Here is a 25,450-nt window from a genome sequence, read left to right on the forward strand (position 1 = left end):
CCTGACTCCAGTGCAGATGCTCTATATACTGTGCTACCTAGTTGCCCCCATTTTTTACATTTATTTAAACTTTTTTTATTTTTTTGCAAGAGATAATAATTGTAAAGTGTTTAATACAGAGCCTGAAACATAGTAAATGCTATATAAATGTTAACTATTATTATTTTGGGAGAAGCCAATAATTCTCGGATCATTCAACTGAACTTTTAGGTCATTTACTTTGGTTTGCAGAGAGTTGGCTTGCTTTTAGTCTTAGTAAGTTTTGCTTTGCTCTGCTAGTTAGTCCAGTCATTCATTTTTGTTTTGTCTCTAATATTTTCTGAAGCAGCACAGGCATCTCAAAGCAAGAGAGAAGAGATAGCATGGATCCAATTAACAAAATCACCACTGTCACCTTGATGACCTCCTCCTTTTGGCCTTTGAGGGAGACAGTTCAGGACACTAAACTCCAGAGTCTTGGCAATATGAGTGTCCCCCAGATACCAGCTTTACTTCTAGCCCAGTCTCTGAAGCTATCACTAAGGAAACATCTCCTTTGGAGAACGGATGGGCCATCCTCAGCAGTGGTCACCTAGGTATAGATAAACTAGCCTAGCTGAAGTAGCAAGATACCTGTAAGAAAAAACAGGAGGCAGCATGGGTCAGGTAAATCTGAACAGCACCACCACCCTTTTCCCTGGTTTCTTTGGTCACTCAAAAGAGATCCACCCAACAAACAAAAGTAAAACAAAATGGATGTAGAATACATTCTCAGATTACAATTTGTAAAGGATGGGTAGTTTATAGGGTCTTGTGGTTAATATTTGATATTGGAATGAAATGAAGCATTCTTGGGTCATTCAATAATTAACAAAAGGAAATTCACTAATCCTTAGCAGGTGTTAATGCATTGAGGATTCAGCTGAAGGAAGCTTCTCTGATTTGTAGTTCACTACCATGGAAGGTGGACAACCAGCCTTCAGATTCAGGCTGAAACTTTTAAGACTTTTTTTAACTCAGGTAGTCTGGAAGTGATGTGAACTTCTTAAACTATTACTCCTCTTAATCAAGGGGCCCAAGACTCAAGGATAGCTTCAAAACCTTTTAAGGAAAAACTGGACTACCTTTCACAGAGGTGAGTGGTTAGCATAATTGCTCTTAACACATTGTCTCTTTGAATCACAGTTTTGTCAAAAAGTCGAATTATCTTTTTTTAGGTTTTTTGCAAGGCAAATGGGGTTAATTGGCTTGCCCAAGGCCACACAGGCAGGTAATTATTAAGTATCTGAGGCCAGACTTGAACTCAGGTACTACTGACTCCAAGGCTGTTGCTCTATCCACTGTGCCACCTAGCCACCCCTACCTGAAGTATCTTGGGTGAATCAGGTGTTATTTATCATTTGTCGTTTTTTTTTTAATTTTATTTATTTATTTTGAATTTTACAATTATTCCCCTAATCCCACTTCCCTCCCCCCCAAAGACAATCTGCTAGTCTTTACATTTTTTTCCATGGTATACATTGATTTATGTTGAATGTGATGAGAGAGAGATCATATACTTAAGGGGGAAAAAAATAAAGTATAAGACATAGCAAAATTACATAATAAGATAATATTTTTTAAAATTAAAGGTAACAGTCTTTGGTCTTTATTCAAATTCCATAGTTCTTTCTCTGGATACAGATAGTATTCTCCATCGAAGATATCCCAAAATTGTCCCTGATAGTTGTGCTGATGGAATGAGCAAGTCCATTAAGGTTGATCATCAGCCCCATGTTGCTGTTAGGGTGTACAATGTTCTTCTGGTTCTGCTCCTGATTTATCATTTGTAAACTAAAGGGATGGTCAAGATCATAAAGTCCCTTTTATCCAAGGATATGCTGGTTAGAATTTAACCACTTGCTCTCTGGGGGAAAATGTGCATAGAACATGTTAAGTTTAATCTGTATTATCCTAACATTTTCTCCATCTCTTCCTTAAAACAGGAAAATAAATGTTTCTCTCTTTTTTATTTTTTCTTTGATTGTAACATTTTATTTGTTTTCCAATTATATACAATAGTAATATATACCCATCATTTTTTGCAAGGTTCTGAATTCTACAATTTTTCCCTCCTCCTCCCTTCCCTCCCCCACTACAGAAGGCTGTCTGACAGTCTCTACATTGTTTCCATGCCATACATTGATGTAAATCGAATGTTATAAGAGTAAACATAAGAATAAAAATAAATATAATCCCCCTCCCCACTGAAGAAGATGAGAAACCTCAAGGATAGAGAGACAGAGAGAGAGAAAAAAAAATTGTCCTTCAGTCTGTTTTCAGATTTCAATGGCTCTGTCTCTGGGGTGAGATGCTTTCTTTATCATTAGTCCACCAGAGAAGTTGCTTCAATATTTTTCCCACAGTTGTTATTACTAGCTGTACCTCCACTCTATTTCTCCCCACTCTCATTTATTCTATTCCTTCTCTCTCCTTTCATACTGGCCCTGTCCAAAAGTGTATTGTATTTGAGTACCCTCTCCCTCGATTTTCCCTCTCTTCTATCACTTGTTTTCCCCCTCCCTCTCCCCATTCCCCCTCATTCCATCCCTTTCCTCCCATTCTTCTCCAGGGCAAGACAGATTTCCTCACCCTATTAAGTGTGTATGTCATTTCCTCCCTGAACCATTTCCAATGAGAATGAAGGCTCACTCATTCCCCCTTGCTTTCCCCATCCCCACTCCATTCCATTGAAAAACCTTTTTCTTGACTCTTATGTGAAATCTCTCAGCTTCTTCTTCATCTCCTTTCCCTTCCTCCCCAGTACTTTCCCTCATTGCCCATTGACTCCATCCCTTTACCACATCATACCATTATATTCCACACTTTCCTATGTCCTATCTATATATGCTCCTTCTAACAGCTCTTATAAATGAGAAAGTTCATATGAGTTATCAATATCTTCTTCCCATGCAAAGAACAAACAGTTCAGCATCATCAAGTTCCTCATAATTAGTCCCTTTCTTCCACTCCCTCTATGGTTCACTAGAGTCCTATACTTGGAGATCAAACTTTCTGGTCATCTCTGGTCATCTCGATAGGAAAGTTTGAAAGTCCCCTGTTTCATTGAAAGTCCGTCTTTTCCTCTGAAAGAGGATGTTCAGTTTTGCTTGGTAGTTGATTCTCAATTGTAAACCAAGATCTTTTACCTTCCAGAATATCATATTCCAATCCCTATGAGCCGCTAATGTAGATGCTTCCAGATCCTGTGTAATCCTGATTATGGAGCCTTGGTAGTTGAACTGTTTGTTTCTAGCAGCTTTTAGAATTTTCTCTTTGATTTGGGAGTTTTGGGATTTGGCTATAATATTCCTGGAAGTTTTTCTTTTGGGATGTCTTTCAGGGGGTGACCAGTGAATTCTCTCAATTTCTATTTTACCCTCAGCTTCTAGGATCTCAGGGCAATTTTGCAGTATTATTTCTTGGAAAATAAAGTCTAAGTTCTTCTCCTAGTCATGGCTTTCAGATAACCCAACATTTTTTAAATTATTTCTTCTGGATCTGCTTTCAAGGTCGGTTGTTTTTCCAATGAGATATTTCACATTTTCTTCTAATTTTTGGCTTTTTTGGCAGAATTTATTTCTTTACAAGAAAGCTTCTTTTAGTTCCATTTTGCATTTGAAGGAGCTATTTTCTTCAGAGAGCTTTTTTTTGTTTTTATTTTTGTTTTTAGGTTTTTTACAAGGCAATGGGATTAAGTGGCTTGCCCAAGGCCACACAGCCAGGCAATTATTAAGCATCTGAGGGCTGGATTTGAATTCAGGTATTCCTGACTCCAGGGCTGGTGCTCTATCCACTGCGCCACCTAGCTACCCCAGAGAGCTTTTTTATCTCCTTTTACAGCTGGCCAATTGTTTTTTAAGGCAGTTTTCTCATTTGCCTTTTGTTTTGCTTTTTCCATTAGGCCTAAACTGGTTTTTAACATAGTATTTTCTTCAGTATTTTTTTTTATCTTTCATCAAGCTTTTGATTTGGTTTTCATGATTGTTCTGCAAGCACTCTCATTTCTCCTCCCAATTTTTCCTCCACCGCCCTTAATTGCTTTTCAAAGTCTTTTTTTTGAGCTCATCCATAGTCTGAGCCCATTTTCTATTTCTCTTGGAAGTTTTTGGATATGGAGGCTTCAATTTTATCATCTGAGAATGTGTTTTGATCTTCCATGGGACTAAAGTAATTCTCTATTGTCAGATTCTTCTTTTTCTATTGTTTACTCATTTCCTCAGCCCCTGACTAATTTACAACACTTCCAAGGCTTTGGGGTTGTTTTTTGGGGGGACAGACACCCTACTAGGACCTTTATTCCTCCAAGGTCTTATGCTCTCTTGCCTGTGCTTTGATATCTAGATGGCCCAGTACTTCCCTCTGCCCTGGGGCTATAAGGAGGGATCCAGCTATCTTAGTATGGAAGCCCAAACTGTAATATGTGAGTGTAGGTAAACAGCAGAGTCCTACCCCAGGGAGAGCAGAGAAATCACTGCAGACTTCCCTTACAGTCTCTGAGGGTGCAGGCTGCTTTCACCTGATTCTCAATGCAGATTTTGCCAGTGCTCCCTCACTCCACACTCACCCAGGTGCAGCAGAGTTCTCCCCCACACAATCTGGGTTGAGCTGGGCTGGGCTGGGCTGGGCTGGGCTGCCCTGCACTGGGGCTTTATTTCCAACTCCTGGTCCTGGTGAAACACCACTTTCCCGTGGAGCTTCTAAGTTATCTTGGACTGGGAAAATATAACACTCAGTCTTTCTGTGGGTTCTGCCCCTCTAAATTTTGACTAGAGCTATCCTTTGCTTGTTTCTTTGGGGGGGGCAGAGTTTTTGGGAAATGCTGCCTTCAAGATGCCATCTTGGCTCTGCCCCCTGACAAGACAAGAAATGAATCTCTGGTAGTATTTGTCGATTTCTGGGGTATAAATGCTCACATTGAAGTTTTTTTGTTTTTGTTTTGTTTTGTTTTTAGTTTTTTTCAAGGCAAATGGGGTTAAGTGGCTTGCCCAAGGCCATACAGCTAGGTAATTGTTAAGTGTCTGAGGCCAGATTTGAGCTCCTGACTTGTGTGGTAATTATTAAGTGTCTGAGGCCAGATTTGAACTCAGGTACTCGAGTTCTGAGGCCAGATTTGAACTCAGGTACTCGAGTTCAAATCTGGCCTCAGATACTTAATAATTACCTAGCTGTGTGGCCTTGGGCAAGTCACTTAATCCCATTTGCCTTGCAAAAAAAAAAAACTTAAAAAAAAATTTTTTTAAAGTATTTGGTATTTGTTCAAACTCCACAATTCCTTTTCTAGATACAGATGGTATTCTCCATCTCAGATACCCCCAAATTGTGCCTGATTATTGCCTTGATAGAATGAGCAAGTCCATCAAGGTTGACCATCACCTCCATGTTGCTGTTAGGGTGTACATTGTTCTTCTGGTTCTGCTCATCTCACTCAGCATCAGTTCATGCAAATTCTTCCAGGCTTCCTTGAATTCCCATCCCTCCTGGTTTCTAATAGAACAATAGAGTTCCATCACATACATATACCACAGTTTATTAAGCCATTCCCCAATTGATGGACATTCAAAGAGAGCTGCTTATGAATATTTTTGAACAAGTGATGTTTTTACCCTTTTTCATGATCTCTCTTCAGGGTACAGACCCAGAGCAAATTTCCCTCACTCTAAATCCTTAGATAACCAAGGCTGAAAATTTAGCTGTTTGAAGTTAGAGAAAAATCAATGTGAATCAAATGGTTTTTAGTATATTGGTTAATGAAACATTTAACAGGCAGACTAAAAGATACATTTCTTGTATTCTTAGCTATTTCCAAGTTACTTTATTATCATGTGCTGTCTGAATTAAAGGAGTTGTTTTTGCTTTTGTTGGCCAGCCAGGGGTCACCTGTCAATGTTGCAGTTATGAGCAATTAGGGTCCAAGCAATTAGAGAAGCACTGACTTAGTGAACCCTCATCCCAATATTTAGGTTGATATTACAAGCTGCAAATAGACTTAAAAAAATAAGTACACTTCTGGCTTTTCTCACAGAGGAGTCACTAAGCCTAACTGACAATTAATAATGAAAGAAAATTTTTCTGGGACTGGAACTTTTTCAATAAGCACCTGGTTGCAATTTTCTTTACCACTGGTCACTGATTCACAGATCATAGAATTTCAGAGTTGGAAGGTCATCTGATCCAATCTATACTTCCTCAATACAAAATTTCCAATTAGATAATTGAAGTCAGTTCGCTAATCATCCCACAAGGGAGCAAGGAAGGCTTAAGGTCTATCTGATTTACTTATTTTGGTAGTCCACAAAATAAGGTTCAATTGTTGGCAACTTCTCTTAAAAAGGTATCTCTTGCCAGGTTTAATGATGCATGCCTATAATCTCTGTTACTGGGAATGTCTGAGCCTCTGAGCTGCAGTGAGGTAGACCAATTTGGTATCAATACTAAGTCTGTCATCTTTATAGTTGGCCCATAGGTGTGTGTGGGGGGGGTGTGACCACTATGCTGCCTATGAATGGGTGAACCTGCTCAGATTGGAAATGGAACAGGTCGAAGCTCCCATTCTGCTCAGAGTGGGACCAGGCTGTTGAGTAGCTCCTGTCCTTCCAACCTGAGCGAGACAGGGGAGACAGTCTAAAAAAACAAAACCATGGGGGAAAAACAAATTCATATCTTTCCCATGACATGATCTTAGCCTATATATCCTTTCTGAATAAAGTGAACATATTTTCTCAACCAAAATATTAGAGTACCCATGGCTATTCCTTTTGTAAAGTCTCATTAAAAGTACAGTTTCTTTTCATGAACTTGAGACTTCTTTGAAATATCCTGACTTTAGGGTTGAAGCATTTGTGAATCAAATACTTGCAGAGAAATTTAAGCCAGGGATCTAAATTAAAGAACAATTTGTTAGGAGAATCTTTCCACTCCTTTCCTGAAAAATGGAGCCTCTATAATCCTTTAGCTTTCTAATTCTTTTGTCATTAAGTCAATTTTTGTGACTCAAGGCAATGATATGGAAGATCATGTCATTTATTGTCTTCTTGCAGGAAAGGGTTGTAGAGAGAAATGAAAAGGAAAAACAGTTGGAGCAGTGGCAGTGGTGTTGCCACAGTCACAACTGCAGGTGGGAACTCTAAATTGAGTAAATCTAGAAACTTTTAGGGGTGAACTCATAAAATGTTTGTCCAAATATAGCAGGCTAATTTTTAAGTAGAAAATTATTTTATAAATAATCAAATGGTGGCACAGTGGGTAAAGCACCGGCCCTGGAGTCAGGAGTACCTGAGTTCAAATCCGGTCTCAGACACTTAATTGCCTAGCTGTGTGACCTTGGGCAAGTCACTTAACCCCATCTGTCTTGCAAAAACCTAAATAAATAAATAAATAAATAATAACTAATCAAATGGCCTTTGGCAAAAAAAAGAAAAAGAAAAAATTTTCCCACTCTGAATTAGGAGTAAAAATAAAGCCAAGTCTGGCTCAACATAAAAACAGTATAAATGACATGTAGATCAACCATTAGTCTTCAGAACTTTTTGTTGGAGGCTTGGAAATAATTCCTTGTCAAACATCTGAGACATTAATCCTGAGAGGACCACAGGATCCCAGTATTTCTCAATCCATCTTTTATCTGAAGAAATGCCATTAATTATTTGGGACTGGGAATGGAGGGAGGATGTTATTAAACTCTGTATGATTGTTAGTGCAATCACTAATAGACTTTGGTCTACAGAAGAAGATTCTGCCTCATGCTTAATTGTGAAGTGAGGTAAGATAATTTTAATAACAAATCACAAAGCAACTTGCTTCATGTCAGCAAAATGCAGCTTGAGGTCCTTCCATATTTCTCTACATCCTTATTTGCCTGGAAGGAAACTCCAGCTGCAGGTAATTGATACAATGAAATGCTTTTGATTTCTATTCCAGGATCCTGGTACCTGCCTATTTGCTAGGGAATAAGCACAGTTTTAAGTGTAATGATCATATTTTCCATGCTTCAGGAAAGAATATTTATTATTCTAATGATAAAAAACAAAAGACTTCTTTCCCTGTTAACCAAAAAGTACAGTCATGAAATACTGTCTAATTAAAGCAATAAAGTAACTTGGTAAATCAAAATGCCTGAAGACAAGAATCTGAATTCCTAAAAGTGACATTTGTTGAGTATCTTTTCTTTTCTAGCACAGTTAGGCCTTTGCACTGTATTTTTAAGTCAATTAAAAATTTTATTTATTTGTTTTTCCAACTACATTCAATAAAAGTCAAATTTTATGAATTTATTTTGTTCAAAGTTCTTTTATTTCCTAATGTATCTTTCCCTCTCCCATTTGTTTTTCTTCTTTCAAAGAACCAAATCTTATAAAAGGGAGAGAGAAAAGAAAAGAGATAGGGGAAACAATTCTACAAAGTTAGTACATCTAAAAAGTCTGACAGATGCACTATTCTATAATGATAGTCTCCCACAGCTGTAAATAATAAAAAAAAAGAGGAAGATGTCTTCTCATGTCTCTTGTGTGGGATGAAAATTTTCTTTAAAACTTCAAAGCTTTCAGTTTTGTTTCTTTTATTATTTCCCTTTATATTTTTCCAGTTATTAGTTCTTGTTCTGCTTATTTTGTGTTGGTTATCTAAGTTTTCCCTGGCTTCTCTGAAGTTATCATATTCATCATTTTTTATAGCATAGTTCTAATCCATTACATTCATACATCAAAGCTACCTCAGTCTTTCCCTAACTGATGGACATCTCTTTTGCTTCTAGTTTTTGGTGTTATAAAAAAGTGATGCTCTAATTTTTTTGGTGAATATGTATCCCTTTCATAGAAACTAAACCTCCCTTCTGAAGAAAATGTGGCTCATATGAGTATAAAACTTGAAAGGAAAATCACCTCATTACTCACTTTGAATGGGATCCTTATAAACAAATCTGGCTATGAGATTTTTTTTTTCCCCTTGGGAAGGAGAATGGAAGAAAGGGCAAAATATTTTCTAAATTGTATATCTATTTTATCTCAAGAGCAACTTGTATATATGGACTTTAAAAAGTACTCTTCGGTGGATAAAGCACCGGCCCTGGAGTCAGGAGTACCTGGGTTCAAATCCGGTCTCAGACACTTAATAATTACCTTAGCTGTGTGGCCTTGGGCAAGCCACTTAACTCCATTTGCCTTGCAAAAACCTGAAAAAAAAAAGTACTCATGAAAGGTAAATTCTTTCTCACAGTCCTCAGATGTGACAGCACACACTGCCTTTTCATTGCAGTCCAATATCCTCAGGATGGAATGCAGTATGAGAAGTCAATGAACATTGAGAATGGTGAAAGAGTTCAGCCTTTGCGAGGTAATCCAAACAAGGTCATATCAATCAAGACAGCTGGATTCTGTGGAGGCTCTTTTTAAGGGCTGAGTTTATGTTGTTACCACATCCAACACTGACTCTTTCCTTCCACAATCACCCACAGTCCCTCAACATGAAGAGAAGCTTCCCCATTGTCCTATTTTATCATAGATTCTCTCAAATATGATTTCCATCTCAGCCCTTTGTGCTTGACCACACCATCTCACTTTTCTTTGTAGAATAAGAAGTTGTTATTTACATCAACTCTGCCTCCCTTACCCCTCAATTGTTCAGAATCAAAATAGTTTCTACTCTTTGGTCTTTTGGCTTCTGAAAGACAGACTAGGGGAGAATAGGGTGCTTTTGTGCCTGTGACCTTAATGAAGAGGAGACAACATAGACTCAACAGGAAAAAAATTAAACTTGACTAAGTTTTTGAACTTTGTCCAAAACAAAGTTTTAGGGCTTCTGGAAGCAAAATTGCCTCAAGGAGAACTAAACAAATCAAGTTTGTCTCCCTTTCCTTGTAACTAAGCATAAATAGAAATCCATCAAAAATAAATGACTTTATTTTTAGATTTATGACAAATTCCACTTCTGACTGGGGATTCAGAACACTTTCTCTCTTTATTTTTTTTTGTCTGCAAGTGTGGTTAAGTGACTTGCCAGGGTAACATAGCTAGGTAATTATTGTGTCTGAGGTCAAATTTGAACTCGGGTCTTCCTATCATCATGCTCAATCCATTAGCCACTGTGCCACCTAGCTGCCCCCAGAATGCTTTCTAACGGTTGACTGTGGTTCCTTAGGGACAGTGTAAGACAACTGTTATTTCATGACAGCAACATCAATAACAATAATAGCATTTATATACCAGATGCTCTGCTAGGCACTTTAGAAATATCTTATTTAGGGGTGGCTAGGTGGTGCAGTGAATAGATCACTGGCCCTGTAGTCAGGAGTACCTGAGTTCAAATCCAGCCTCATACACGTAATAATTACTTAGCTGTGTGACCTTGGGCAAGCCACTTAACCCCACTGCCTTACAAAAACCTTAAAAAGGAAAAAAAAAAGAAATATTTAATACTAACAACAACCCTGGGAAATAGGTTCTATCAAGATCATCATTTTGCAGTTGAAGACATAAGTAAACAGGTTAAATGACTTGGCAAGAGTTACACAGCTACTAAGTGTTACATAGCTATTGAGTGTCTGAGGATGATTTTGAATTCAGATTTTCCTGATTCCAAGTCCAGTGCTCTATCCACAGTGCTGCTTTTTGTTGACTTTTGTTTAAATAGTCTTATTATTATATGTCTACTATTTAAATACTCTGACATTGAATGACTGTTGCTCTGTTGGGAAGGGCTATTTCTATGATGAACTGGCAGGCACTTTGTAACAAATATATGGTTTCACACAAATTTATCAGAAATAACATTATGAAGCTATTCTTATCCATGCCTAAAGACCTGATTAAGGCAATAACAGCATGGATTTTCAAATATCTTGATTATTGGTATGGAACCATTTTCCTGATCATGATAGAGATGAATGGGATGGGAGTTATAGAGGAGGTTTCATATTGACAGAAGATACCAGTCTTGGAAAAGAATTTCATTAGATATATAGAAAAGGAAGATTTATAAGGTTTAGGAAAGAGGATCCTGAAATGAGAGGAATAATTCACCAGAAGGGACAATAATTGGAGAAAACAGGCAGTTCTATAAACAATTTAATCATCAAATAACAATTATTTTTTGAATGCTATTTTTTAAATTATTTGCAAAGATAGTTTTCAGTATTTCCACATTTTTCTCTTTCCCTTCCCTCCCCCATTCCCCATGACAGTGAGTAATGTGATATATATTTTCTACATGTAGAATCATGTCAAACACTTATTAAGCTTTTACTACAGGCCTAGCATTATCCTTGTACTCGGGATATAAAGACAAGGGCAAAAGAGTTCCTGTACACCAGAGAGAAAATGCATATATGTAATAGCTCTATACAAAGCACATACAAAGAAGACTCAAGGCCCTCTTGAATGGGAAATTGATGACAGGATTTGTGAAGAGAATTTGGAGTAGATCCTCTATTCCTCTTGCTCATGTGGACAGAAAAAAAAAGAACAATTTTGGTTGGAAACAAAAAGAAATTACACTCAAGATAGCAGAATATTGGGGACTGCCAGCCAAGATGGCGGAGAGAAGACAGGCACAGTTCTAAAATCTCCTGATCTTTCCCCATCTATCATATGAAACAAACCTCTGAACAGAAATCTGGCCCACAAAACCCAGAAAGAAAAGCCAGGAGAAAGAACATCTACTTCAGGATTTGTCTTCCACAGCCAAAGCCCAGGGTGAGATCAGGTGGATGAGTCTGGGCACAGAGGGCAGATCAGCCCCATCAGCTAGATTAGCTGCTGAATTGGAATTTAGGAGCCTGAGGGCCCGAGGTCTGCTTGGTCAAAGGTGGGACTAGACTGTGGGGGCTTGAGTCAACTAGGGAGCAGAGGCACTGGTATTGGCACTGACCCTCTGGAGCTTGCCTGGGGGGGGGGGAACGAGGGTTCCGGTGCAGGAGAGCTTCGGACACCATCCCTGGGCTCCTCTGGTCTGAGGAGCCCAAGCCTCCATTGCTGCTGAGGCCTCTTCCCAGAACAAACACAATTACAGATGTTTTGCCTCAGGCACAAGTGTGTGAACAGAAGAACCAGCCCAGCTAACAATAGGGAGAGGGATGACCTCACCCCAGGGTAAAGCCCACCATTGATTGAAGGTAAAAGGATTCAATAGTTTCAATTGCTTCCTTCAGGCTAAGGGAGAAGGCCTCAAAGTCACAGACACTCCAGAGAAAGCAACCAGCACCTCCTACTGGCCAGCCAGAGAAATTGTATTCAGTGAGTAAAGCCTCTAAGGATCCCAACAACAAACCCCTGTGAACCAGCCCCTCCCCAACTCAAAGTCATAGCAAAATGAAGTAAAATCAGCAGAAAGGTGGTTCCATAGAAAAATTCTTGGAAGGGAAAGACCCTAACTCAGAGAGACCTAGAACCTCTGAGGAGAATAAGATCTGGTCTCCAGCACAGAAAGACTTCCTTGAATAAATAAGGAAGGAGTTTAAAAATCAACTGGAAAATTTGGGAGAGACAATTAATATCTTGCAACAAGAAAACAAATCATTAGAAAAATACAATTGGTCAAATACAAAATGAGACTAAATCTCTCGGATCCTCAATAGAACAAATATAAATGAGAACAAATCTCTCAGATCATCAATTAGGCAAATGCAAAAAGAAAATAACTTTCTCAAAACCTCAATTGGTCAAATAGAAAGTTCTTTCAAAAGTAGAATTGACCAAAATTGGAAAAGGAGTTGCAAAAGGTTAATGAAGAAAATTCCTCCCTAAAAAAAAGAATGGAGCCTGCAGAAACCAATGACTTCATGAGACAGCAAGAGCCTGTTAAACAAAATCAAAAAATAGAAAAAATAGAAGAAAATGTAAAATACCTCATCAGCAAAACCACTGCTCTCGAGAATAGGTCAAGAAGGGGCAACCTGAAAATTATTGGACTTCCTGAAAACATTGAAGAGGGAAAAAAAAGCCTGGACTTAATATTACAGGATCTAGTGATGGAAAATTGCCCTGATATCATGGAACCAGAGGGCAAAGTAGTTATTGAAAGAATACAACGATCCCCTCTAGAAATAAATCCTAAAATGAAAACACCAAGGAATGTTGTGGCCAAATTCCAGAACTATCAGATAAAAGAGAAAATCCTGCAAGCAGCCAGAAAGAAACAATTTAAATATCAAGGAGCCACAGTAAGGATTAAGCAGGACCTGACTGCATCAACATTAAGGGATCAAAGGGCCTGGAAGAAGATATTTTGAAGAGCAAGGGAGCTTGGAATGCAGCCAAGAATCCACTATCCTGCAAAGCTGAGCCTTCTCTTCCAGGGGAAAAAGATGGACATTTAACGAAATGGAAGAATTCCAAAAATTCCCAATGAAAAGACCAGAGCTAAATAGAAAATTTAGACATCAAACAGGAAGTTCAAGAGACACATGAAAAGGTAAAAAAAAAAATGGGGGGAGGTAAAAGAAAAAAACTGCTATCCAATAAGTTGAAACTGGCTATATCCCAGCATGAGGAAAAGGATTCTCATAACTCTTGAGAACTGTAACTCTAACAGAGAGAATATACCTAGCCAGAAGTGATGGACATTCATGACCTATCCATGAGACTGCTATCCAATGGGGGTTATACCCCACTTGGGAGAAAGACTTTAATAACTCTCAAGAATTTTAACTCTATTAGATAGAATGTACTTAGCTAGAAGTGACAGATACTCAGAATGTTCTATGACTCAGATAGAATGATTTTAAAAACGCTACCTCCTCAAAAAGGGGGGCAGGAAGGAGACAGGAGGAGGGAGGGGATTGAATGGGGTAAATCTCATTACACTAAGAGGTACAAAATACCTATGGGAACAGAGGGGAAGAAGGGAGGAGATGAGAAACACCTGAATCTTCTTCTCATCAGACTTGGCTTAAAGTCAATTTACACACATACTTAGTTAACTTTAAAAAATATTTAAACTTTTGAGTATTAAAAGGGGAAAAGGGGAGGGGGGATGAAGAAAGGGAGGGGGAGGGGGAAAGGGGAACTAACAAAAGGAAGGGAAGGGAAAAGGGAAAAAGGGAAAGGGGAAAGAAAGGGGAGGGGTGATATAGGAGGGAAAACACACTGAAGGGGGTGGTATTCAGAAACAAAATACTGGGGAATACAGATAAGGGGGGAAGAGGGGAAAATGCAAACAGAGGGAAGATAGCATGGAGGGCAATAAAGAATTAGTAATTATAACTTTGAATGTGAATGGGATGAACTCTCCCTTAAAATGTAAGCAAATAGCAGAGTGAATTAAAAACCAGAATCCTACAATATGCTGCTTACAAGAAACTCATTTGAAGCAGAGAGATACATATAGAGTAAAGTTAAAAGGTTGGAGCAAAATATATTTTGCTTCAGCTGAAGTAGCAGAATATTTCTTTTTTTAGTTGATATTTTATTTTTCCAATTATACATTATGAAAGTTTTTCAGCATTCATCCACATATATATACATAATTTTAAGTTACACAATTTCCTTCCACCCTCCCTTCCCACCTCTTCCTCTTGGATGGCAAACAATTAGGTGTATGTATACATTTGTGTTTAACATGTTTACAGATTAGTCATTTTCAGTATGAGGAATTAGGATTATCAGAAAAGAAAGAAAACCATAAAATATTTTTTTTAAAAACTGAACGTAGTATATTCATTCAGATTCTGTAGGGAGTTTTTTGTTTATTTTGTTTTTCTTCCTCTGGATGTGGATAGCATAAGCCATAGTAGGTCTCCTAGGGTTATCCTAGCTCTCTGTACTGCTCAGAGGAATTGGTTCCATCAAGACTGATCAACTCACAATGCTGTTGTTAAGGTATACATTGTTCTCTTGGTTCTGCTCCCTTTGTTTAGCATCAGTTCCTGTAAATTGTCCCATGCTTCTCAAGATTCTTGACTATTCATGGTTTCTTATCAAACAATAGTATTCCATTACATTCATATCATAACTTGTTCATTCATTCCCCAATTGATGGGCATCCCCTCAATTTCCAATTCTTTGCCATTATGAAAAGATATAGACTTTCCTGAGGAAGCATTTGCATGAAACTCATTTGTGGTTTTAAGATATTTTGTGGTTTTAATTAATCTTAATCATCTTGAATTAATCTAAAGAGTATAATTAAGTATTATTTCATCCTCAGAAATAAGAAGTACATAACTATTATTCTTGGAATGTTTGACTACCATAAATAGCAGAGACTATTTACATCTATAACTTAAGACAGGATATGTAGTTGATATACTATTGATGAATCCAAGACAGTTTTTAAAAAGATTAAACATTTACATTACTTATTAGAGAAATGCAAATTAAAGCATCTCTGAGGTACCACCTCACACCTTGCAGACTCACCAATATGACAAGAAAAGACAATGATTAATGTTGGAAGGGATGTGGGAAATCTGGGATACTAATACTTTGTTGGTGGAGCTGTGAACTCATTCAACCTTTCTGAAGAGCAATTTGGAATTATGCCCAAAAGGCAACAAAATATGCATACCCTTTGATCCAGAAATACCACTATTGGGTCTATACCCTGAAAAGATGATGAAAGAGTAAAAACATCACATGTACAAAAATATTCATAGCAGCCCTGTTTGTGATGGCAAAGAATTGGAAATTGAGTGTATGTCCATCAATTGGGAACGGCTTAACAAACTGTGGTATACGTACATCATGGAATACTATTGTTCCCTTAGAAATCAGGAGGGATGGGAATTCAGGTAAGCCTGGAGGGATTTGCATGAACTGATGCTGAGAGAGATGAGCAGAACCAGAAAAACATTGTACATCCTAACAGAAACATGGGGGGTGATGATCAATCTTGATGGACTTGCTCATTCCATCAGTGCAACAATCAGGGACAATTTGGGGATATCTGCCATGGAGAATACCATCTGTATCCAGACAAAGAATTGTGGAGTTTGAACAAAGACCAAGGACTACTACCTTTAATTTAGGGGAAAAACCCATTATCTAATTATGTAATCTTGATAACTCATATACTTTATTTTTCTTCCTTAAAGACATGATTTCTCTCTCATCACATTCAATTTGGATCAAAGTATACCATGGAAACAATGCAAAGGCTGGCAAATTGCCTTCTGTGGGGGGGGGGGAGAAAGATTAGGGGGAAAATTGTTAAATTAAATAAAATCTTTTTTAAAAATTAAAAAAATAAAAATTCATACTTTTTAATAATTTATATTGATCTACCCCAGGTAGCCTAAATGTGTGTGGTTTTTATTGAATATGAAGTCATATTATATCATTACACTTGACCATATTTTCTAAACCTCCACTGAGGGAAAGAAATAATGGAAGACATATTAACATTAAGAACAATTAAGAATGCAAGGTTGGTTCAATATTAGGAAAACTGTCAATATAATTAATTATATCAATAACAGAAATCATATGATTATGTTAATAGATGCTAAAAAAGCTTTTGACAAAATATAACACTCATTCCCACTAGTGTAGGAGTGTAGGAATAAATGGATTGTTCCTTAGAATAATAAACAGTAGGGGCGGCTAGGAGTACCAGGAGTACCTGGGTTCAAATCTGGTCTCAGACACTTAATAATTACCTAGCTGTGTGGCCTTGGGCAAGCCACTTAACCCGATTTGCCTTGAAAAAACCTAAAAAAAAAGAATAATAAACAGTATCTATCTGAAACCATCAACAAACATTTTATGCAATGGGGCTAGGCTAGAGGTATTCCCAATAAGATCAGGGATCAAACAAGGATGCCCACTATCACCACTACTATTCAATATTGCATTAGAAATGTTAGCTTCAGCAATAAGAGAAGAACAACTAAGAAAAACTTCCATAGTATAATTATTTTGTGATGTTAGAATTAAGGTTATGGAGTTATCTTCTGTTCCTAGAAAAAAAATTGAGAACAAATAAGAAGAATAATTTCTAATTTTTTAGAAGGGGAAACAGCTTGTAATGTGCTTAGAAGCTATGTTGGCTAGTATAGTTTCCTTTTTTTGAACATCTCTGAAATATACAAATGAATGGAATTTCCCTGAAGCTTCTCAGGATCACTTTTATTATATAACCTTATATACATATATATGTGTACACACATATAGGTGGCATATACATCTGAATGTGTGTGTGTGTGTGTGTATAACCTGTGTCCCTGCATTGCCTTATCTTTTTGAATGATTATTTTTCCCTTTGACCTGGGGTGATGGTGATGGAGATTGACTTGGAGAATGGTTCTAATGATCTTGACTCATGAGAGTGATAGTTCCCCCTCCTCCCTTTTTTTGTTGGGGGAAGTATGTCTCAGATAGAGACCATTTAGAATAGGCATGTATTTGGAGGAGGGAAGCCTGTTGAACTATCCAGGATTCAATTCTTGTTTTCCTTCTTCTGAACCTGGATCTGAAATTCCTGGTTGCTGTGAGGTGGTTGCAGTCATTGGTCTTGATGATGGGAAAATGCCCTCAGGGAAGAGGGGGCTTAAAGGTCTATCTATTGGAGTTTGTTTAGGGTGAAAAACTCAGCAATTGTGACTCAGGAGGGTAAAAAAGGCTTAAATTTTAATTCATCACTTACTGCAAAGTTCACATTACTACAGAAAGTTCATAAGTTAGTACATAAAGTTCACAAGGGACCACAAAGTTTGCAGGTTCAACACTCTAGAGAAGCAGCAAAACAGAGGGCTACTTGGCTGATTAGCGAAGTTGAGATTAAAAAGGCTAAAGTGCTAAAGAGAAAAAAGTAAAGAAGCTTAAATCAACATAGATCCAGCCACATGGATAGTTACAATCTGGGAAAGGAGTACTCAGGTTGAAAGGGGAAAAAGGAAAGAGAAGCTTAGAAGAAAGAAAGAGAAGAGAAGCTTAAGCCAACATGGATCCAAGTGCATGGATCTGGGGCCATATTGTTCCAGCCATATGAATAGACCATGCAGATCTAGCTTAGGGAGAGTGAGCAGAGCTCACTGGACATTCAGAAGAGGAAAGAGCAAGAAGGAATGAGAGTGAGAGCAAGGTAGAAATTTGGCCAAACACCCTTCTAGAGGGTGGGACAAGGATAGTACTTGAGAAGTGGCTTAACACCTGGCTCAAGGTATTTTTTTTTTAGATTTTTCAAGGCAATGGGGGTAAGTGGCTTGCCCAAGGCCACATGGCTAGGTAATTATTAAGTGTCTGAGGCCAGATTTGAACTCAGGTACTCCTGACTCCAAGGCTGGTGCTCTATCCACTGCGCCACCTAGCCAGCCCCTCAAGGTATTTTTCAATGAGTTTGCCACAGGAGTGGTCCCCAAGGAATGGCTAAGACAATACTCATTTCACATGGGTAGCATTCTATTCCATACTACATATTAAAGCTTCTCCTGCTCCAGAGAGCATGACCAAAAATTCAACTTGGCTTAGGAAACTGAGATCTCCAAAATAGTCATCACAGAGTGAAAAATTTTCTCTGTACCTTGCTTCACTATCACTTCTGCTGAGCCTAGAGACCCAAGTGTCTACTCAAATTGACACCTTGCCTCCATTTACTCTTCAAACCAGGGACACTGGCCTCTTTACCATTCCTCATAATAAGATACTCTATTTCTTGAGCCAGGGTGTTTTCTCTGACTATCTCCTATGCTGGAATACTCTGCTTCTTCATCCCCAAATTTGGTTTTCCTTCCTTCAAGTACTAATTAAAAACCCACTTTCTCTAAGGTATCTTTCTTGGTTCCCTATAATGCTAGTGCCTTTCATCTTGTGCTTTTCTCCACTTTATCCTATCTTTATCTTATTTGTATGTTTTTCCCCCATTAGACTGTGAGTTCCTGAAAACAGGGATTATCTTTCTATTTCTTTGTATTTCTAGCACTTCTTGAAATACCTGGCTGGCAGAAGGTACTTAGTAAAGGACTGTAAAATAAAGCACTTTATATAAATTTTATATAAAATAAACTATATGAACATAATGTGCTAAGTCTTTGAATCCTTGAATCTGGATGAGGAGAGACCAGATGGAATAGATCATGAACTGGGTTCAGACTTAAGATTTACTATTTTATATTAATATTGTATTACTCAATTTTATCACCAAGATTAATTTCAGACTTAGTCATTAGAAACAAAACTATGCTTAGAGCTCTAGATGCATGGGCTTTGCTAAAGGATCAGTCTATGTATATTCAAGTTCAGCACCCACTCTTTTCCAATGGAAATAGTGCAGCCTTTTAGGAAGGATATCCAATATAAGAAACCCTGGCTGGTTTGGGACCACAGGTGAGTGTACTATGCTTGGATATTGTCTATGTCCCTAGCAAGGATGTGATTTTTCCCCCTATTTGCTTTACTTAAGCTACTTGAGCAAATCTTTACCAAAAAAGTACCAGCAAGTGTCACATGTATATATCATAATCAGGGCAGATTGTAAACTCCATGAAGATGGGGAAAAAATATCTAAATGTTTATGTTTGTTCATAAGACCTTGAAAGAACTGAGGTTCTTGCAGGGGAGTCCCAATAATGCTCAAAAGTTCAGGAAGCACTTCAAAACCAAGGAATAGTCTGGGGAAATAAGCAGAAAAGGAACTTGACCATAGACAATTACTTTGGTCCCATGGAGAAACAAATCATACACTCAGAAGATGACCAAGTTCAAGCTTCTGTATCCAAAGCCTGCAAGAAAAATAGGAGTTGGGCTCAGGCTATGGCAGAGCTCAAAAACGATTTTGAAAATCAAGTAAGGAAGATAGAAGAAAAATTGGGAAAAGAAATGAGAGAGATGCAGGAAAAACATGAAAAAGAATTCAGCAGCTTAGTCAAGGAGATCCAAAAAAATGCTGAAGAAAATAACATGCTAAAAACCAGCTTAGGTCAAGTGGATTAAACAGCTCAAAAAGTTACTGAGGAGAAGAATGCTTTAAAAAGCAGAATTGGGGTGGGAGCAAAACCAACACCTGGAGAAGCCGAGAAAGGGAAGGAACAGCAGCCGCTCACAGGTTTCTTTTGCCAGCGTTCAACACATCACACCTGGAACATGGGGAATATATTTGCTAACCTCTTCAAGGGGCTCTTTGGCAAAAAGGAAATGTGAATTCTAATGGTTGGTCTGGATGCTGCAGGAAAAACAACTATTTTGTACAAATTGAAGCTGGGTGAAATAGTAACTACTATTCCCACTATAGGTTTCAACGTAGAAACTTTAGAATACAAAAAATATTAGCTTCACGGTGTGGGATGTCGGTGACCAGGACAAGATCCAACCCCTGTGGCGTCATTACTTCCAGAACACACAAGGACTGATTACTGTGGTTGACAGTAATGACAGAGAACTGATGAGAATGTTGGCAGAGGATGAGCTTAGAGATGCTGTCTTTAGTGTTTGCTAATAAACAGGATCTTCCCAATGCCATGAATGCAGCTGAAATCACAGATAAACTTGGACTGCATTCTCTTCGTCACAGAAACTGGTAAATCCAAGCCACCTGTGCCACTAGTGGGGATGGGCTCTATGAAGGACTGGACTGGTTGTCCAATCAGCTCCAAAACCAGAAATGAAACAACAAAAGTTCCTCCTCCCTCTTATTTCCTCCTATTCGCCCTTCGCTTTACTCTCATGTGGCAAACAGTGCTACTTTGTGGTACTGAGTGCCAGAAGCTGTTTTTTTCCTACCCCTTGTAACAGTATGTATTGCACCATGCTGTAAATGTGGCAAATTCAGGCCTGAAAAAGGTTTTTTATTTAATGTAAATAGTTTTTGTTTCCAATGGGGCAGTTTCTGGCACTCCTATGCAATATTACTCAGCTTTTTTTATTGTAAAAAAATCAACTCACCGTTTAGTATTGGGAAGGGATTTTAAGCACATTGACACTTGGGTTGCTGGGGGTTAACGTGCAAGCAGCAAAGCCGAATGCTACTCCTACTGGCTTGTGAGACCTGTGTTGAGATCCATTTTGGTGGTTGGTTTTTAACCTGAACTCAGTGTATTTTTTTAAATAGTAAAAAAATTTTTAAAAGGTAAGCAAAACATTTGAACACACAGAACAGAGAAATATGCTTAGTATAGGTTTTGCAGTAACAACTTGAATATCGGACCATTGTAATTGTCTGCAGTTTCTCTTTTGAAACTTGAGAAATGATAAAAATCAAACAAGTGATCAATTTTGCATGGTTAAAATAGAGATCCATGTAATGCTACGTCTCTGGATCTTTATGTATTTCATAGAGTTTGTGCTTGTATTTGTGCTCACATGGATACTTATTAGGAAAAAAAAAAGCTTTGAGGTTGTGGTTCAGAGCAGGCTGCACATTGAGAGCATTAGATCTTCAATCATAAACCATTTATAACTAGACTTTTTTCCCCCTTGCAGTTCAGGTAAGGCTGTGATTAGTTCTCCATCACACTTCAATAACTCTTAAGAAGGATAGGTGATGGCTGGTTATAAACATTTGAAAGAGCTTTCTGACATATTTGAACAACAAAAAAACAGCCTTTTAATTTTGGTCAAGTGTGTGGTGCTTCTGTTTGAAGCCTCTCCACAGTAAGCACAGCCTACATTAGCCCCAAACCTTGCCTGGAGATATTCAAAAACAGTCAAGAACACTAGGCATTTCTCTAAGGCTAGGTTTTGAAAGAAAATAAATTGAGCATGAGAGCTTGGAGATTCATTCCATTCTAGAAGTATTCGGTCCTGTTTGGGAACAATCCCCCTATCTGTATATGTGTGAAATGTGCTTTACTACCCCTCATTACTACAAGGGTCAGATCTGCTATCTGAAAAAAGATCTTTACTTTTTTTTTTCTTTTGTATTTTGATAAATACTGAAGAAGCTGGAGCTGTTAAACTTTCTCTAGGGAAAAACTCAAAACTGGTTTGTTTGGTGTTGTGTAAACTCTTACTGCTTTCAATACATAATTAGTAATTGACTGTTTTGTATATTGTTTTCAGTTTTCATTTCTACAAACAAGCACTGTAATTAAAGCTATTAGAATAAAAAAAAAACCCAGAATTGGCCAGATGGAAAAGGAGTTAAGAAAGCTCTCTGAGAAAAACAAATCCTTCAGATCTAGAATGGAGCTAAAGGAAGTTGATGACTTTATGAGAAATCAAGATACAATACTTCAACACCAAAAGAATGAAAAATTAGAAGAAAATGTGAAACATTTCATTGAAAAAAACAACTGATCTGGAAAACAGATTCAGGAAAGATGATTTAAAAGTTATTGGGATACCTGAAAGTCATGATCAGGAAAAGAGCCTTGACCTTGTTTTTAAAGAATTCCTACAGGAAAATTGCCTTGATATCCTAGAAGCAGAGGGCAAAATAGAAATGGAGAGAATACACTGATTTCCCCCAGAAAGAGATACAATCCACAGATTCATATGAACCTTCTCATTTAATAGAGTAGGTAGAAGGAGCTTTTATGAATGAGGCACAGGAGAGAACTGAATTTGAAGATATAATATATTGTAAAAATGGAGTCAATGGGTAAAAGGGAAAGGTACTGGGAGTAAGAGAAAGGAGAGGTGGAATAGGCTAAGATATTTCATATAAAAGATATTTCATCTAGCTTTTGCAATGTTATGGAAGGGGGGGGAGGTGAGAGGGAATGAGGGAACCTTCATTCTCATTGGAAATAACTCAGAGAGGAAACAGCATACACACTCAATAGGGTATAGACATCTAGAGGAAAAAGGAAAGAAGGGGATGGGGGAGGGGAGGGGAATGTGCATGATAGAGGAGAGGGTAGATCATAGAAGAGGATAGTCAGATATAACACACTTTCTTTTTTACTTTTTTGCAAGGTGATTGGATTGGGTGGTCTGTCCAGGACCATAGGACCAGGTTGTTGCTGAGTCTCTGGGGTGGGATGTAGGCTTGGGACCTCTTGGCCCCAGGGCCGATGCTCTGTCTGCTGCACCAATTGTTTGCCCCACAGGACATTTTTGAAGAGGGACAGAGTGAAAGGAGAGAGAAAATATAATAGATGCTAGTGGGGAGGAATGGATGGAGGGAATTACAATCAGCAAAAGCAACTGTGGGAAAATATGGAAGTAACTTCTATGATGGACTTATGATAAAGAAAGTAATCCACTTGAGACAGAGTTGATGATATCAGAACACAGACTGAAACACATTTTTTTCCTCTTTTACTTTATTTCTCATGAGGTTTTATATTTTCGTGGGGGAGAGGGTATTATGCTTACTCTTAAACAAGAATATTTTAAGAATTAAAAAAAATTTTTAAAAGAATTTTGTCATTTTTCCCTCAAATTTTTTTCTTTCATTTGGATGTGATTCTTCTTTCACAATATGATTAATATGTATCTATGGTTAGCATGGTTTTAGATACAGAGCCTAGATTACATTGATTTCTGTCAAGGGAAAGGGGAAAGGAAGATGGGGAGAAAAGCGATTGTTGAAAATTACTATTACATGTAATTGGAAAAAAGAAAGAAATGGAAAAAAGAAAGATAACGCTAAATTATTTTAGTGCTCAGTATAAGCAAGGGCTTCCAAGGAGAACAAAACAGTTTTTGTTAATGTTATCTATATTGAGAGGAAAAACAGGAATCAAAGTCAGGCAAGGACCACTATCCAATGTTGATGGGATGGTGATAACTAAAGACAGAACAAAATAATACTTATTTTGCTTTTAAGAATTATCTTTTAGTTGGAAATGTGACTGATAGCAAGCTAATTCCCAAGGTAAGGAGATAATAAAAAAGGAAGTGACCAGTAAAAGTCAGAGTACTGATGAACTATTTATTTACTTGGATACCAAAGGAACTAGCACATATGAAAGTCAATATGAAGGACTAAAGTTCAATGATTTTTCTGATTTTCAGAGTCATTAATGGTTCCATGTCAACTGGGAATCTTAGACTGAGTATTCAATGTACTTGACTGTGTTTTATTCTTCATTTATATAAAGTCTTTAGATAAAAGTTTAGATGACATAACCATCAAAATTTCAGATAATGGAAAGCTGAGGCTAAGGTATTGCATGAAAGAATCAAAATTCAAAAATACTTTAAAACTTAGACCACTGGACTAAATTCAATAAGATCAAATTAAATTGGAATAGATAAGCCTTAAATTTGGGTTAAAAAAAATCAACTTCACAAGTATAATATGGGGTAGACATAGTTAGGAGTTCGTTTGAAAAAAAGATCTTAGGATTTCCGGCCAAGATGGAGGAGAGAAGATAGGCACAGTTCTAAACTCTCCTGATCTCTTCCCCATCTATCACATGAAACAAACCTCTTAAAAGTAAGCTGAACCAGGAAACCCAGAAAGAAAAGCCAGGAGAGGAAAATCTACCTCAGGATTTGTCTCCCGCAGCAGCCTTGGCTGAGTACCCGCGGGTGAGTCTGGGCTCCGAGGGAGACGCAGCCTGGGATCAGCCAGATTAACAGCTGAATTGGAACCGGGAGTCTGAGGGCCCGAGAGCCGGACCTGCTGGATCAGCGATGGTGCTGGATGAAAGGGGCTTGGGTCCTCAGGGAAGCAGAGGCGCTGATGTTGGTGCTCTCCCCCTGGAGCTTGGGGACCAGGCTGGGGAAAGAGTTCTGGTGCAGGAGAACGGCAGACACCATCCCTAGGCTTCTCGGGTCTGAGAAACTGTGTGGGTACGCCGCCATAGCACAGAGGCCTCTCCTCAAACAAAGGCAAATTACTTCTGCCTCAGGCCCAGGTGTGTGAGCAGAAGAACCAGCCCAGCTGAGGAATCACCTCAGGCCAGAGTAAAGCCCAACATTGATTGAAGGCAAAAGAATTCAATAGCTCCAACTCCTGCCTTCCAACAAAGGGAGAAGGCCTCCCAACCAAGGTCACAGACACTCCAAAGGGCAACCAGCACCTCCTACTGGCCAGACAGAGAAACTGCACTCAGTAAAGCCTTCAGCGATCTCAAGCCCAGGTGAACCAGCCCCTCCCCCAACTCAAGGTCTTAGCATAATGAAGAAGGGTCAGCGGAAAGGTGGATCCATAGAAAAATTCCTGGAAGGGAAAGACCCCAACTCAGAGAGACCTGGAACCTGGAACAATCTGGTTTCCAGCACAGAAAGACTTCCTTGAAGAAATAAGGAAGGAGCTTAAAAATTTGGGAGAGACAATTTATACCTTAGAAAGTACAATTGGACAAAGGCAAAAGGAGAATAAAGCTCTCAGATCATCAATTGGACAATTACAAAATGAGAATAATTCTCTCAGATCCTCAAACGAGCAAATGCAAAAAGAAATTAATTCTCTCAAAACCTCAATTGCTCAAATGGAAAGCTCTTTCAAAAGTAGAATTCACCAATTGGAAAAGGAGTTGCAAAAGGTTAATGAAGAAAACTCCTCCCCACAAAAAAATAATGGAGTCTACAGAAACTAATGACTCCATGAGACAGCAAGAGTCAGTTAAACAAAATCAAAAAATAGAAAAAATAGAAGCAAATGTAAAATACCT

General features: G+C 38.2%; 1 pseudogene; it reads left to right on the forward strand.

Moving 5' to 3' along the window:
• The first annotated feature begins 19,984 nt into the window (after window positions 1-19,984).
• Window positions 19,985-20,568, forward strand: LOC141493934 (ADP-ribosylation factor 1 pseudogene; annotated as a pseudogene).
• Window positions 20,569-25,450: the final 4,882 nt, after the last annotated feature.

Source organism: Macrotis lagotis, chromosome 7 (assembly GCF_037893015.1).
Source record: "Macrotis lagotis isolate mMagLag1 chromosome 7, bilby.v1.9.chrom.fasta, whole genome shotgun sequence".
NCBI lineage: Eukaryota > Metazoa > Chordata > Mammalia > Peramelemorphia > Peramelidae > Macrotis > Macrotis lagotis.